This window comes from Ambystoma mexicanum, chromosome 1p (assembly GCF_040938575.1).
Source record: "Ambystoma mexicanum isolate Mex_15411 chromosome 1p, UKY_AmexF1_1, whole genome shotgun sequence".
NCBI lineage: Eukaryota > Metazoa > Chordata > Amphibia > Caudata > Ambystomatidae > Ambystoma > Ambystoma mexicanum.
The window spans coordinates 4,414,850-4,431,946 of NC_090921.1; the positions used below are offsets into that span (position 1 = coordinate 4,414,850).

Genomic DNA, 17,097 nt, shown 5'->3' on the forward strand with positions numbered 1-17,097 from the left:
TTCTCCCTTGCTTTCCACTCTCTTAACTTTCTCTCTTGCTTTCTTCTTTCTTTACTTTTGTGTCACTTGTAAATCTTTTTCATTTCAAAACCTGCTCCAGACAGCAGCATGCTCCTGAGTTTATCTCTTCACTTTCACAAAACTTGCCAGGTAGCATGGCGCTGGCTAGCGGTCTTCTCGGGATATAGTGGGTCGAGGTCAGTGTCTCACCACCTGCCACTCAGACATCCTTGGGACCGGCACACGTGCATCTCTCTGGACTCGGCCAGCAGGTCGCAGTCTGCCTCACGCCGGCTCTCTGGAGATACGGCTTCCCAGCCATGCTGCAGCCCCTCACACACTCTGGGCCAGCATCTTGGCACGCCGCTCCACTCTGGACTCTCCAGGCTTCTCCTTCTGCAGCTCCCTAATCCTTGGCTCTCCTGGTCCCATCCACAACTCCAGCTCGCACTCTGCTTCTGGCAGAACCACACTTTTTATTATGCAGGTGAGAGTCAATTGGAGTTAGGTGTGCACAGTTGGAGTAAAGTGTCTGACCTTGCCTGACTCTATTAGTGGAACAATTCAAAGGTGTTACATGGTAGGCCTTACTTTGCATTCCTATGTTGTTTCTATGGGTATCCTCATTGCTCCCAATTGCCTCTTCTTCGTCTCAGTACTTATTGGAAATGGGGAGGGGGAGATGGGTGTGCTTGGAAATACCCCATTAAGGCTGAGGGAGAGTGAATTGGTGTATAATTGGGAAAGGAGGAGTCCCATGTCTCGCCTTTGGGTATTCTCCTCCCAATCCCATGTGATTCTCCACTCAAGTGACTCTCCCTCGCTTGTCTAACCCCAGGGTTGGGATCCAAAAGTGATGGCCCTTCCCTGGTCACCTGAATTGAAGATCCCGGGGATAAGGTGGGAGAATACTGTCAGGTTTCTCACACATTCCGAGCACTAAACACAGTTTGATCATGTGACATCCTCCCCAGAACTTTCTCTGACCATTGCCCCATCGAACTGTTCTTAAACCTTGCCCCGGATTAAGGCCGCAAAACTCCATGATGCTTTAAACCGTCTGCACTGTTAGACCCAGCATTCTCTATTAATTTGCATGACCAGATGGCTTAATTTTTTAGCACAACATGGGGTCAGTCTCATCCATCGCCTCTTTATGGCATGCTTTTAAAGTGTTTGCATGGGGATCGCCATTTCAACCGAATTTGGTATCCAAAATACTTTAAGGAACTAAATCCGTACTGCACAAATATGAGTTAAGGTGCTTGATACTTGACATGCCGCAGCACCCACTCTGCACTTACAAATAGAAATTAAAACAGAACTAGATACCTTGCACGAAACAGCACAAAGAAAACTAAAATTCAAGGACATGCCACAGATGTCCAGGCGCTATGGCAAGGCAGGCACACCGGGTAAACTATTGCCTGAGTTAGTTAGGAAAGGCACCCGCAGTAACACTATCTTGTTTATGTTATCTAAACAGGGGCCAGTACTGCACTCCAGCACAGACATAAATGACACTTTCTACTGGTTTTATTCAGAACGATATGGTCCGAAGAAGGGAAGCTGACAATGCTGTAATGGAGAAATGTCTAGACGGTATCCCGATCTCTCTTCAGAGAAGTCAGTGACCTACTTGAAAGTTCCATGTCGCAAGAAGAAATCAGAACAGCAATCTGCGAGGTCCCCAATAGCAATGCACCCAGGTCAGATGGGCTATGCCAGAATTTTATGAAGAATTTCCGGACCTCCTACCCCATATCAATTACAGCTTTGGGAGGAGTCCCTTTCAAAAGGGACATTACCCGAATCAATGCGAGAACTCATAATAATCTTGCTTTTATAACTTAATAAGCCTGCGCAGGATTGCGTCTTCTGCCGTCCACTATCTCTTATCAAGGTGGACGTTAAAAGGTACGCCAAAATAATACCAACTAGGCTTCTACCTTTCTAATGCACCTGGACCAGTCGGGATGACTCTAAATCTGCAAAGACTATTCAACATGTTGATCTGAGTGGACCCAGAGGTGCATGAAGTGGCTGTTTCTCTAGACATGCAGAAAGCCTTTGACTCTGTGTCCTGGCAATTCCTCTTCAAAGTCCTAGAGAAATATGCTTTTGGCCCTGATTTTTCCATCTTGGATTAGATTGTTATGAACAAAGCCATTCGCCAGGCGGAGATCGAATGACATACTATCCTCAATTCTCCATTTAGCTAAGTGTACGAGGCAAGGCAGCCCTCGTTCCCCACTACTATTCGCATTGGTGGTGGAACTGCTGGCAGACATCATTAGCGATCATTTCCAAGATAAGGGCATCAGACTGGGGGGCACTCCTGAAATGATATTGCTTTGCGCTGATGCTATTCAATTACTTGTGAGGAATCCGGGCAGGGCATATAGCCCATAATCCTGATCCAAGTGGTGACTGATTTCAGTAAATACTCAAGACTCTGCATTAGTAGAGCTAAATCCAAAGTGTTTACATTAATCTCCAAAACCAAGAGACCCGCCAACATGGCTGGCCTCAAATGGTCCGACACCCCATTTAAATACTTCGGTACCCTATTTCCACATTCAAACATTGGCGTCTTTGACGGTATCCATGGAGTATATATAATACAACTGCGGCGGAACTTGGCGAGATGGAGCAAATCACCAATGTCGCTAATGGGTAGAATTTCAGCCTGAAGGTTATCGTCCTTCCCAAGCTGCTATATTTGTTCGGTAAGATATTGTTATGGCGAGGTAGAGACTTTTTCACTGAATGGGTGTGCCTGTGCACCGATTTTGTGTTGACACCCGGCCCAATTACAATGCAATGAGCAGTCTTAGCGCTGCGGTATGAGTCTGGTAGCCTTGCGGCTACACATTTTGAATTATACTACTTGCTTGCACAGACTCAGTTTGCAGCATACTGGTTCGGGACTGATATGGCACATCCCCACGTTAAACTGGAAACCGAGACAGCTAGTGATGCCAATCTACAAACTCTTCTGCTTGTTGACTGCTATAAATGGGACAATCCAGTAGACTCAGTGGGATCCACACTTCCTGCGTGGAGGAAACTGTTCCGGCAGGTGGAGATTGCCACCCCTTACGATAAACAATCCTGCCCTAAGCCCCATCATGGACTGCAGGATCATCACAGACTGGCTGGAAGCACAGTTTCACACGCTGGGAGACATGTTTGTTGAGGGTCATTTCAAAGATTGGAATGGAGTCACGGCTCAGATCGACAGTGGGCCATTATAAATATTGCAATTTAAACGCATGCACGCATCATTTAGGTCGCATTGGCCTTCTTTCCCGTGGGAACCAGTTCCCTATCCTTGCTTGTCACACATAATGAATTCCAGGAGGTGAGGAGAGGGATATCTGCCCTATATAATCTAGTACAACAGAATACACCGCAGATAGAGTCAAAAGCTAGACTCAAATGGAGTCAGGACTTGCAGATGGTGTTGAGCAATGGACAAGCATTTTGTAGACTTGCAAAAGAGTTTAAGCTCATCTACTTTAACATGGTAAATTGCCTTCATTATACCCCATCCAGAATCACATTATTCAATTCAGAATCTGAGGGCAGGTGCCCGATATGCCGGACCCCAAATGCAGACTTTTTGCATATTCTCTGGGCCTGCCCGATGCTGGGATCATACTGGTCAGAGGTGTGCAAGGTCCTAGTGGACATTACTGGCTTTCGGGTGGACGTGCTTTCCCGTACATGTATGTTTGACGTTGTGGGCAAAATGTTTATTATCATCCATAGACTGTTAAATCTAGGTCTTTTCGTAGCTAAACGAGTTATATATTAGAAATGGAAGGACAACTGTCCTCTCATGCCCAATATGTGGATGTCAAATATGGTATTGGCCAACGACATGGAAGTACTGTATGCTACCCTCTCCCAGCGGGGTGTCATCCCAAAGACAAATAGGCTGCTCTTAAGGACTATATAATGTTCGAAAACTGACTGATACACAACATGACCAAAGCACTGACTCTGTGGCAGATTGAGAATAGATATGGCTTAACCACTGATATACAATGTAATCAGGCACCATGTAATGTATATGCCTTGCCTCCTGATGCTTTATTTTTGTACTGTTTGTTCAACCACTTAAGTGCTGAAATAAAAAAAGAATTCAAAAAATGCCATGCCACCTCTGCCTGCATGGACTTTGCATCACAGCTACTGTCAGAGGTGCATATGTGACATTTGAGCCTGCTCTGTGCCATGGCAGAACTAGCTCTCTAACTGTTAGGAGACTGGCTACAGCAAGTCATGTGTACAATCATTTTACCAAGGCGCATTTATGAATGAGGGCTCTGTGTCATTTAATCGACAGCCGTTTTTTCGACGGGTGGTTTTACGAAGAGTTTTGCCGAAAAAACTCATCAAATTTTTGTCCAATACATTTTTGGGGGGTTACTCCCCTCCCCCTCCTCTACCAATTTTCTGTTTTCCCCATCCCTTAATATGCCCTCCCCATTCCCCCCCAAAAAATGTCGATGAGTGTTTTCGGCAAAAACCATTCGTAAAAACACCAGTCGAAAAAACGGGTGTCGGGTGTCGATGAAAGGACGTAGTACCATGAATGAGGGGGTCTGACCCGCTTTTAGCCCTATACACCTTCGCCAATTACATGTACTCATTACACAGACAGCCTTAGAATCATCAGCAGCATTTAATTTAAATAAGAATAAAAAAAGCCAGGGCTTTCACACCTTTGCAGATGACAATCCGTCACATCAAAACATACATGACAACATCTTTGCTACAGCTGAGAGGGAGGTTTTGTAACAGAGCTCAGGAGAATTGAATGTTCCCATTGGATTGAATGGGGGTTAGAAATATTTTAGGAGGGAGAAGGTAAAAAAGAGCGCAATTTGTGATGAAATAATTGAGAGACTCCCGACTATGTCGGGAGGGTTTGCATGCAAGTAAATGTGGAATAATATCAACTATTCAAGCTGGATATGGGAGAATCTCGGTGTTAGTACATCAACATGTGGAGATTATCGGCATGCACGAAATTGTAGGCCACAGAAACATAACTCAATGAAGTTAACTCCAGATAAGATACTAAAGGCCTGGGTAAGCCAGTCTGCCTGCTCTGTACAGGCAAACCTGACGACCTATCTGCCCCCTTGTGCATACAGCACATTGGCCACCGAAAGAAAGCCAAAATATGAATTAGGTAACAATGTCATGTGCAGCCCACTTTAATTGCAAAGTGCGAACTTTTCAGCTGACTAAAGTCAAGAAACAAACTCTTCATGTTGTGATGTTTCTCGCAGTTTCTGTGTTGTGAATGCGCCCAGCACCGGGCAGCGTGGGCCACCTGCAGCTCACTACAGTGGGAATAGGTTGTGCTGCCAAGCTTGATCAAAGTGGGGGCCTGTGCCCCCCTGCCCTTCCATGGGAACACCACTAACTATAGTTAATATGTTCACCAGTGGATAAAGTGGGGTGCTACATTGAGGGGGGGAGTGGCCAAAGTATGTGTGTATTTAGGCCACACCCCAAATGAGAGCCCCCCCCACTCGCCAATGCAGGGTAGAGGGGTTGGTGAAAGGCTGGGGCACACCAAAGGTGTAATACCAGTGTGCCCCTCTCTCACACGCACCAGGCAGCCCTTTCATTCAAGGTGCCGCGTGGATAACAACCACAGGCTCCTTGAATGAAAGGGCTGCCTGCTGCGTGATGACTACTCTGAAACAGGGACCAGTCTCTCCGTTTGTTTTCCTGTAAAGAGTCATCCCTCCTCATGAAGCCTCATTTAAAAGGCCTCATGCTGCATGATGACACCTGCAGGCAGTCCGTGTAACTGTGCAACGTTTCGGCTACAGGACTGCCTGAGGAGCCCTTTCTTGAGACTGCCGAGGCGTGGCCCAGGCTAACACCGGCCCACTTAAAGCCCTGATGATCACCCATATAGTATACACCTCCTCAATTACGTGCAGTCATTACACAACAGAACGTGATTTATGCTGCAGTGAAGAGCACTCCGTTTATAGTCGGGAGTTCTGCCCTGTGGGCAATAAAAAGTGGCATAATTAAAAGTTCAGAGTTAAATAGATAATGTATTGTGCGAGCACATATTAGAAACATGCGGATTTTGCTATGGTAATTTCTTTGCGGTATTTTCTTCAACAAGTATACACCAGTAAACCATCTGTGAGCAAATTCGTAGACGTGGCTGGGAGGTTTGGATGCTTTCATGAGAGCTCCAGGGGGCGGTAGAGGGATGAATGTTTACGTTAGAGCTGCAGAATAATGTGCATAATGTTCTGATTTCACTTTCAAAATGTCAGCAGCATGCAAACAGATTTTTAGAAGTAAAAAAAAAACTTTGCTGCATTGGCCGGGAATCGAACCCGGGCCTCCCGCGTGGCAGGCGAGAATTCTACCACTGAACCACCAATGCTTGCATGTTCAACCATTCGGAAAAATGTGCAGTTGAGCACAATTCATGAATGCCAAAGGATTGGATAGGGTGACAGGAAACCAATGCACTTTCAATTTCAAAAGCAGGGAGAAGGCAGAGAGCTCACATTCTGGTGAAATCTTCATTCATACTTTGCTAGGTCCTTTTTCAAGTTTTACTCTCTGCCTTACTGTAGTTCGCAGGGAAATAAGAGAAACCTTGTGAACCACTTCAATTCCTTCAAACTCATTATTGCTTACAACATTAATATGTCCGGTCAGATTCATGGGTAAGACTTTTAGAAAATATTATTCAATAATAAAATCAAATTTCTCATTTCATTGTAAATTGAATACATTCATTAATGCTCATATCTTCTATTTGATAATGATATCATTGCCTCTAGACAAAAGATTATTCTTCATGAATTCTGCAAAGAAACTAGAAAAGCGGATGCCATTAACACCAAAAACAAGTTAACTCAGCCCAATAATTCTCAGTTCTCACCATACATTGATTCGAAGTGCACGGTTCTTGGCGCAAGCATAATGAGTTTAGATGAAATTAATCAACACCAATGACTTTTCTTTGTATACCAATCAACACCCACACGTGTTTCGAGTCTTAGGGAGAGGTTGCACTATTCAGTGTATTTCACTTTTGATAAACTTTTTATTTCGCTATCGGTATATCTGTAAGTATTGGTATAGTCGCAGTTATTAGATCATCCCTCCCGCGTCTTTGTCAAGGTGTTTGCTGTTGTGTGATTAAACCTAAGGAAGATAGAGGCCCTTTATCTACAAAGTGCTGCTGGCGGTCACCTGCTGGCCAACAAACTGCCACCAAGGCCAGCCGCCCTGCCGCGACTCCTAGCAAGGAAAGGGGAAGCTAGACCCGGCCAGGACCGCTGTCTCATCGAGTAAACAGCTCCCGCCTGAAAGAGGAAGAGACCGAGGGAAGCCTCCTGCTGCCTTGGGAAGACCACCTTGTTCGACTGCCATCTGCCAATGTAACTGTCTCTCATTTCGGACCTACAGGCCCATACCGTGTGATCACGGTCCTGCCGGTCCCTGCTGGTCTGGGCCCCCCCAGATCAGACGGGTGCCTTGGGTCCGCCCAGGCCACCCTCCATCCAGGCAGGCACACCAGGTAATTATTGCCCCAACTGGTTAGGAAAGACACCTGCAGTAAAACTATCTTGTTCATATTATCTAAAGTGGGGATAGTAATGCACTGCAGCACAGACATGAATGGCACTTTCTACTGATTTTATGGAGAACTATTTGGCCCGAGGAGGAAAACAGCCAATGCCGAAATGGAGCAATGTCTAGACAGTATCCCGATCCCTCTGCTCTCCAGAGAAGCCAGTGCCCTATTCAAAAGTCCCATGACGCAAGAAGAAATCAAAACAGCAATCTGCGAGGTGCCCAATGGTAATGCACCCAGGTCAGATGGGCTATGCCAGAATTTTATGAAGAATTTCCGGACCTCCTACCCCATATCTATTACAGCTTTGGGAGGAGTCCCTTTCAAAAGGGACATTACCCGAATCAATGCGAGAACTCATAATAATCTTGCTTTTATAACTTAATAAGCCTGCGCGGGATTGCGTCTTCTGCCGTCCACTATCTCTTATCAAGGTGGACGTTAAAAGGTACGCCAAAATAATACCAACTAGGCTTCTACCTCTCTAATGCACCTGGACCAGTCGGGATGACTCTAAATCTGCAAAGACTATTCAACATGTTGATCTGAGTGGACCCAGAGGTGCATGAAGTGGCTGTTTCTCTAGACATGCAGAAAGCCTTTGACTCTGTGTCCTGGCAATTCCTCTTCAAAGTCCTAGAGAAATATGGTTTTGGCCCTGATTTTTCCATCTTGGATTAGATTGTTATGAACAAAGCCATTCGCCAGGCGGAGATCGAATGACATACTCTCCTCAATTCTCCATTTAGCTAAGTGTACGAGGCAAGGCAGCCCTCGTTCCCCACTACTATTCGCATTAGTGGTGGAACTGCTGGCAGACATCATTAGCGATCATTTCCAAGGTAAGGGCATCAGACTGGGGGGCACTCCTGAAATGATATAGCTTTGCGCTGATGCTATTCAATTACTTGTGAGGAATCCGGGCAGGGCATATAGCCCATGATCCTGATCCAAGTGGTGACTGATTTCAGTAAATACTCAAGACTCTGCATTAGTAGAGCTAAATCCAAAGCGTTTCCATTAAGCTCCAAAACCAAGAGACCCGCCAACATGGCTGGCCTCAAATGGTCCGGCACCCCATTTAAATACTTCGGTACCCTATTTCCACATTCAAACATTGGAGTCTTTGACGGTATCCATGGAGCATATATAATACAACTGCGGCGGAACTTGGCGAGATAGAGCAAATCACCAATGTCGCTAATGGGTAGAATTTCAGCCTGAAGGTTATCGTCCTTCCCAAGCTGCTATATTTGTTCGGTAAGATATTGTTATGGCGAGGCAGAGACTTTTTCACTAAATGGGTGTGCCTGTGCACCGATTTTGTGTTGACACCCGGCCCAATTACAATGCAATGAGCAGTCTTAGTGCTGCGGTATGAGTCTGGTAGCCTTGCAGCTACACATTTTGAATTATACTACTTGCTTGCACAGAATCAGTTTGCAGCATACTGGTTCGGGACTGATATGGCACATCCCCATGTTAAACTGGAAACCGAGACAGCTAGTGATGCCAATCTACAAACTCTTCTGCTTGTTGACTGCTATAAATGGGACAATCCAGTAGACTCAGTGGGATCCACACTTCCTGCGTGGAGGAAACTGTTCCGGCAGGTGGAGATTGGCGCCCCTTACGATAAACAATCCTGCCCTAAGCCCCATCATGGACTGCAGGATCATCACAGACTGGCTGGAAGCACAGTTTCACACGCTGGGAGACATGTTTGTTGAGGGTCATTTCAAAGATTGGAATGGAGTCACGGCTCAGATCGACAGTGTGCCATTATAAATATTGCAATTTAAACGCATGCACGCATCATTTAGGTCGCATTGGCCTTCTTTCCCGTGGGAACCAGTTCCCTATCCTTGCTTGTCACACATAATGAATTCCAGGAGGTGAGGAGAGGGATATCTGCCCTATATAATCTAGTACAACAGAATACACCGCAGATAGAGTCAAAAGCTAGACTCAAATGGAGTCAGGACTTGCAGATGGTGTTGAGCAATGGACAAGCATTTTGTAGACTTGCAAAAGAGTTTAAGCTCATCTACTTTAACATGGTAAATTGCCTTCATTATACCCCATCCAGAATCACATTATTCAATTCAGAATCTGAGGGCAGGTGCCCGATATGCCGGACCCCAAATGCAGACTTTTTGCATATTCTCTGGGCCTGCCCGATGCTGGGATCATACTGGTCAGAGGTGTGCAAGGTCCTAGTGGACATTACTGGCTTTCGGGTGGACGTGCTTTCCCGTACATGTATGTTTGACGTTGTGGGCAAAATGTTTATTATCATCCATAGACTGTTAAATCTAGGTCTTTTCGTAGCTAAACGAGTTATATATTAGAAATGGAAGGACAACTGTCCTCTCATGCCCAATATGTGGATGTCAAATATGGTATTGGCCAACGATATGGAAGTACTGTATGCTACCCTCTCCCAGCGGGGTGTCATCCCAAAGACAAATAGGCTGCTCTTAAGGACTATATAATGTTCGAAAACTGACTGATACACAACATGACCAAAGCACTGAGTCTGTGGCAGATTGAGAATAGATATGGCTTAACCACTGATATACAATGTAATCAGGCACCATGTAATGTATATGCCTTGCCTCCTGATTCTTTATTTTTGTAGTTTGTTCAACCACCTAAGTGCTGAAATAAAAAAAGAATTCAAAAAATGCCATGCCACCTCTGCCTGCATGGACTTTGCATCACAGCAACTGTCAGAGATGCATATGTGACATTTGAGCCTGCTCTGTGCCATGGCAGAACTGGCTCTCTAACTGTTAGGAGACTGGCTACAGCAAGTCATGTGTACAATCATTTTACCAAGGCGCATTTATGAATGAGGGCTCTGTGTCATTTAATCGACAGCCGTTTTTTCGACGGGTGGTTTTACGAAGAGTTTTGCCGAAAAAACTCATCAAATTTTTGTCCAATACATTTTTGGGGGGTTACTCCCCTCCCCCTCCTCTACCAATTTTCTGTTTTCCCCATCCCTTAATATGCCCTCCCCATTCCCCCCCCAAAAAATGTCGATGAGTGTTTTCGGCAAAAACCATTCGTAAAAACACCAGTCGAAAAAACGGGTGTCGGGTGTCGATGAAAGGACGTAGTACCATGAATGAGGGGGTCTGACCCCCTTTTACCCTTATACACCTTCGCCAATTACATGTACTCATTACACAGACAGCCTTAGAATCATCAGCAGCATTTAATTTAAATAAGAATAAAAAAAGCCAGGGCTTTCACACCTTTGCAGATGACAATCCGTCACATCAAAACATACATGACAACATCTTTGCTACAGCTGGGAGGGAGGTTTTGTAACAGAGCTCGGGAGAATTGAATGTTCCCATTGGATTGAATGGGGGTTAGAAATATTTTAGGAGGGAGAAGGTAAAAAAGAGCGCAATTTGTGATGAAATAATTGAGAGACTCCCGACTATGTCGGGAGGGTTTGCATGCAAGTAAATGTGGAATAATATCAACTATTCTAGCTGGATATGGGAGAATCTCGGTGTTAGTACATCAACATGTGGAGATTATCGGCATGCACGAAATTGTAGGCCACAGAAACATAACACAATGAAGTTAACTCCAGATAAGATACTAAAGGCCTGGGTAAGCCAGTCTGCCTGCTCTGTACAGGCAAACCTGACGACCTATCTGCCCCCTTGTGCATACAGCACATTGGCCACCGAAAGAAAGCCAAAATATGAATTAGGTAACAATGTCATGTGCAGCCCACTTTAATTGCAAAGTGCGAACTTTTCAGCTGACTAAAGTCAAGAAACGAACTCATCATGTTGTGATGTTTCTCGCAGTTTCTGTGTTGTGAATGCGCCCAGCACCGGGCAGCGTGGGCCACATGCAGCTCACTACAGTGGGAATAGGTTGTGCTGCCAAGCTTGATCAAAGTGGGGGCCTGTGCCCCCCTGCCCTTCCATGGGAACACCACTAACTATAGTTAATATGTTCACCAGTGGATAAAGTGGGGTGCTACATTGAGGGGGGGGGGGCGTGGCCAAAGTATGTGTGTATTTAGGCCACACCCCAAATGAGAGCCCCCCCACTCGCCAATGCAGGGTAGAGGGGTTGGTGAAAGGCTGGGGCACACCAAAGGTGTGATACCAGTGTGCCCCTCTCTCACACGCACCAGGCAGCCCTTTCATTCAAGGTGCCGCGTGGGTAACAACCACAGGCTCCTTGAATGAAAGGGCTGCCTGCTGCGTGATGACTACTCTGAAACAGGGACCTGTCTCTCCGTCTGTTTTCCTGTAAAGAGTCATCACTCATCATGAAGCCTCATTTAAAAGGCCTCATGCTGCATGATGACACCTGCAGGCAGTCTGTGTAACTGTGCAACGCTTCGGCTACAGGACTGCCTGAGGAGCCCTTTCTTGAGACTGCCGAGGCGTGGCCCAGGCTAACACCGGCCCACTTAAAGCCCTGATGATCACCCATATAGTATACACCTCCTCAATTACGTGCAGTCATTACACAACAGAACGTGATTTATGCTGCAGTGAAGAGCACTCCGTTTATAGTCGGGAGTTCTGCCCTGTGGGCAATAAAAAGTGGCATAATTAAAAGTTCAGAGTTAAATAGATAATGTATTGTGCGAGCACATATTAGAAACATGCGGATTTTGCTATGGTAATTTCTTTGCGGTATTTTCTTCAACAAGTATACACCAGTAAACCATCTGTGAGCAAATTCGTAGACGTGGCTGGGACGTTTGGATGCTTTCATGAGAGCTCCAGGGGGCGGTAGAGGGATGAATGTTTACGTTAGAGCTGCAGAATAATGTGCATAATGTTCTGATTTCAGTTTCAAAATGTCAGCAGCATGCAAACAGATTTTTAGAAGTAAAAAAAACTTTGCTGCATTGGCCGGGAATCGAACCCGGGCCTCCCGCGTGGCAGGCGAGAATTCTACCACTGAACCACCAATGCTTGCATGTTCAACCATCCGGAAAAATGTGCAGTTGAGCACAATTCATGAATGCCAAAGGACTGGATAGGGTGACAGGAAACCAATGCACTTTCAATTTCAAAAGCAGGGAGAAGGCAGAGAGCTCACATTCTGGTGAAATCTTCATTCATACTTTGCTAGGTCCTTTTTCAAGTTTTACTCTCTGCCTTACTGTAGTTCGCAGGGAAATAAGAGAAACCTTGTCAACCACTTCAATTCCTTCAAACTCATTATTGCTTACAACATTAATATGTCCGGTCAGATTCATGGGTAAGACTTTTAGAAAATATTATTCAATAATAAAATCAAATTTCTCATTTCATTGTAAATTGAATACATTCATTAATGCTCATATCTTCTATTTGATAATGATATCATTGCCTCTAGACAAAAGATTATTCTTCATGAATTCTGCAAAGAAACTAGAAAAGCGGATGCCATTAACACCAAAAACAAGTTAACTCAGCCCAATAATTCTCAGTTCTCACCATACATTGATTCGAAGTGCACGGTTCTTGGCGCAAGCATAATGAGTTTAGATGAAATTAATCAACACCAATGACTTTTCTTTGTATACCAATCAACACCCACACGTGTTTCGAGTCTTAGGGAGAGGTTGCACTATTCAGTGTATTTCACTTTTGATAAACTTTTTATTTCGCTATCGGTATATCTGTAAGTATTGGTATAGTCGCAGTTATTAGATCATCCCTCCCGCGTCTTTGTCAAGGTGTTTGCTGTTGTGTGATTAAACCTAAGGAAGATAGAGGCCCTTTATCTACAAAGTGCTGCTGGCGGTCACCTGCTGGCCAACAAACTGCCACCAAGGCCAGCCGCCCTGCCGCGACTCCTAGCAAGGAAAGGGGAAGCTAGACCCGGCCAGGACCGCTGTCTCATCGAGTAAACAGCTCCCGCCTGAAAGAGGAAGAGACCGAGGGAAGCCTCCTGCTGCCTTGGGAAGACCACCTTGTTCGACTGCCATCTGCCAATGTAACTGTCTCTCATTTCGGACCTACAGGCCCATACCGTGTGATCACGGTCCTGCCGGTCCCTGCTGGTCTGGGCCCCCCCAGATCAGACGGGTGCCTTGGGTCCGCCCAGGCCACCCTCCATCCAGGCAGGCACACCAGGTAATTATTGCCCCAACTGGTTAGGAAAGACACCTGCAGTAAAACTATCTTGTTCATATTATCTAAAGTGGGGATAGTAATGCACTGCAGCACAGACATGAATGGCACTTTCTACTGATTTTATGGAGAACTATTTGGCCCGAGGAGGAAAACAGCCAATGCCGAAATGGAGCAATGTCTAGACAGTATCCCGATCCCTCTGCTCTCCAGAGAAGCCAGTGCCCTATTCAAAAGTCCCATGACGCAAGAAGAAATCAAAACAGCAATCTGCGAGGTGCCCAATGGTAATGCACCCAGGTCAGATGGGCTATGCCAGAATTTTATGAAGAATTTCCGGACCTCCTACCCCATATCTATTACAGCTTTGGGAGGAGTCCCTTTCAAAAGGGACATTACCCGAATCAATGCGAGAACTCATAATAATCTTGCTTTTATAACTTAATAAGCCTGCGCGGGATTGCGTCTTCTGCCGTCCACTATCTCTTATCAAGGTGGACGTTAAAAGGTACGCCAAAATAATACCAACTAGGCTTCTACCTCTCTAATGCACCTGGACCAGTCGGGATGACTCTAAATCTGCAAAGACTATTCAACATGTTGATCTGAGTGGACCCAGAGGTGCATGAAGTGGCTGTTTCTCTAGACATGCAGAAAGCCTTTGACTCTGTGTCCTGGCAATTCCTCTTCAAAGTCCTAGAGAAATATGGTTTTGGCCCTGATTTTTCCATCTTGGATTAGATTGTTATGAACAAAGCCATTCGCCAGGCGGAGATCGAATGACATACTCTCCTCAATTCTCCATTTAGCTAAGTGTACGAGGCAAGGCAGCCCTCGTTCCCCACTACTATTCGCATTAGTGGTGGAACTGCTGGCAGACATCATTAGCGATCATTTCCAAGGTAAGGGCATCAGACTGGGGGGCACTCCTGAAATGATATAGCTTTGCGCTGATGCTATTCAATTACTTGTGAGGAATCCGGGCAGGGCATATAGCCCATGATCCTGATCCAAGTGGTGACTGATTTCAGTAAATACTCAAGACTCTGCATTAGTAGAGCTAAATCCAAAGCGTTTCCATTAAGCTCCAAAACCAAGAGACCCGCCAACATGGCTGGCCTCAAATGGTCCGGCACCCCATTTAAATACTTCGGTACCCTATTTCCACATTCAAACATTGGAGTCTTTGACGGTATCCATGGAGCATATATAATACAACTGCGGCGGAACTTGGCGAGATAGAGCAAATCACCAATGTCGCTAATGGGTAGAATTTCAGCCTGAAGGTTATCGTCCTTCCCAAGCTGCTATATTTGTTCGGTAAGATATTGTTATGGCGAGGCAGAGACTTTTTCACTAAATGGGTGTGCCTGTGCACCGATTTTGTGTTGACACCCGGCCCAATTACAATGCAATGAGCAGTCTTAGTGCTGCGGTATGAGTCTGGTAGCCTTGCAGCTACACATTTTGAATTATACTACTTGCTTGCACAGAATCAGTTTGCAGCATACTGGTTCGGGACTGATATGGCACATCCCCATGTTAAACTGGAAACCGAGACAGCTAGTGATGCCAATCTACAAACTCTTCTGCTTGTTGACTGCTATAAATGGGACAATCCAGTAGACTCAGTGGGATCCACACTTCCTGCGTGGAGGAAACTGTTCCGGCAGGTGGAGATTGGCGCCCCTTACGATAAACAATCCTGCCCTAAGCCCCATCATGGACTGCAGGATCATCACAGACTGGCTGGAAGCACAGTTTCACACGCTGGGAGACATGTTTGTTGAGGGTCATTTCAAAGATTGGAATGGAGTCACGGCTCAGATCGACAGTGGGCCATTATAAATATTGCAATTTAAACGCATGCACGCATCATTTAGGTCGCATTGGCCTTCTTTCCCGTGGGAACCAGTTCCCTATCCTTGCTTGTCACACATAATGAATTCCAGGAGGTGAGGAGAGGGATATCTGCCCTATATAATCTAGTACAACAGAATACACCGCAGATAGAGTCAAAAGCTAGACTCAAATGGAGTCAGGACTTGCAGATGGTGTTGAGCAATGGACAAGCATTTTGTAGACTTGCAAAAGAGTTTAAGCTCATCTACTTTAACATGGTAAATTGCCTTCATTATACCCCATCCACAATCACATTATTCAATTCAGAATCTGAGGGCAGGTGCCCGATATGCCGGACCCCAAATGCAGACTTTTTGCATATTCTCTGGGCCTGCCCGATGCTGGGATCATACTGGTCAGAGGTGTGCAAGGTCCTAGTGGACATTACTGGCTTTCGGGTGGACGTGCTTTCCCGTACATGTATGTTTGACGTTGTGGGCAAAATGTTTATTATCATCCATAGACTGTTAAATCTAGGTCTTTTCGTAGCTAAACGAGTTATATATTAGAAATGGAAGGACAACTGTCCTCTCATGCCCAATATGTGGATGTCAAATATGGTATTGGCCAACGATATGGAAGTACTGTATGCTACCCTCTCCCAGCGGGGTGTCATCCCAAAGACAAACAGGCTGCTCTTAAGGACTATATAATGTTTGAAAACTGACTGATACACAACATGACCAAAGCACTGACTCTGTGGCAGATTGAGAATAGATATGGCTTAACCACTGATATACAATGTAATCAGGCACCATGTAATGTATATGCCTTGCCTCCTGATGCTTTATTTTTGTACTGTTTGTTCAACCACCTAAGTGCTGAAATAAAAAAAGAATTCAAAAAATGCCATGCCACCTCTGCCTGCATGGACTTTGCATCACAGCAACTGTCAGAGATGCATATGTGACATTTGAGCCTGCTCTGTGCCATGGCAGAACTGGCTCTCTAACTGTTAGGAGACTGGCTACAGCAAGTCATGTGTACAATCATTTTACCAAGGCGCATTTATGAATGAGGGCTCTGTGTCATTTAATCGACAGCCGTTTTTTCGACGGGTGGTTTTACGAAGAGTTTTGCCGAAAAAACTCATCAAATTTTTGTCCAATACATTTTTGGGGGGTTACTCCCCTCCCCCTCCTCTACCAATTTTCTGTTTTCCCCATCCCTTAATATGCCCTCCCCATTCCCCCCCCAAAAAATGTCGATGAGTGTTTTTGGCAAAAACCATTCGTAAAAACACCAGTCGAAAAAACGGGTGTCGGGTGTCGATGAAAGGACGTAGTACCATGAATGAGGGGGTCTGACCCCCTTTCACCCCTATACACCTTTGCCAATTACATGTACTCATTACACAGACAGCCTTAGAATCATCAGCAGCATTTAATTTAAATAAGAATAAAAAAAGCCAGGGCTTTCACACCTTTGCAGATGACAATC

General features: G+C 45.3%; 2 non-coding genes across 2 annotated transcripts; both read right to left on the minus strand.

Annotated features, from left to right (window-relative positions):
* Positions 1-6,365: 6,365 nt before the first annotated feature.
* TRNAG-GCC (transfer RNA glycine (anticodon GCC)) lies at positions 6,366-6,436 on the minus strand. Its single transcript has one exon. It is a non-coding gene; the product is annotated as a tRNA-Gly (tRNA).
* A 6,102-nt stretch (positions 6,437-12,538) lies between these two features.
* TRNAG-GCC (transfer RNA glycine (anticodon GCC)) lies at positions 12,539-12,609 on the minus strand. Its single transcript has one exon. It is a non-coding gene; the product is annotated as a tRNA-Gly (tRNA).
* Positions 12,610-17,097: the final 4,488 nt, after the last annotated feature.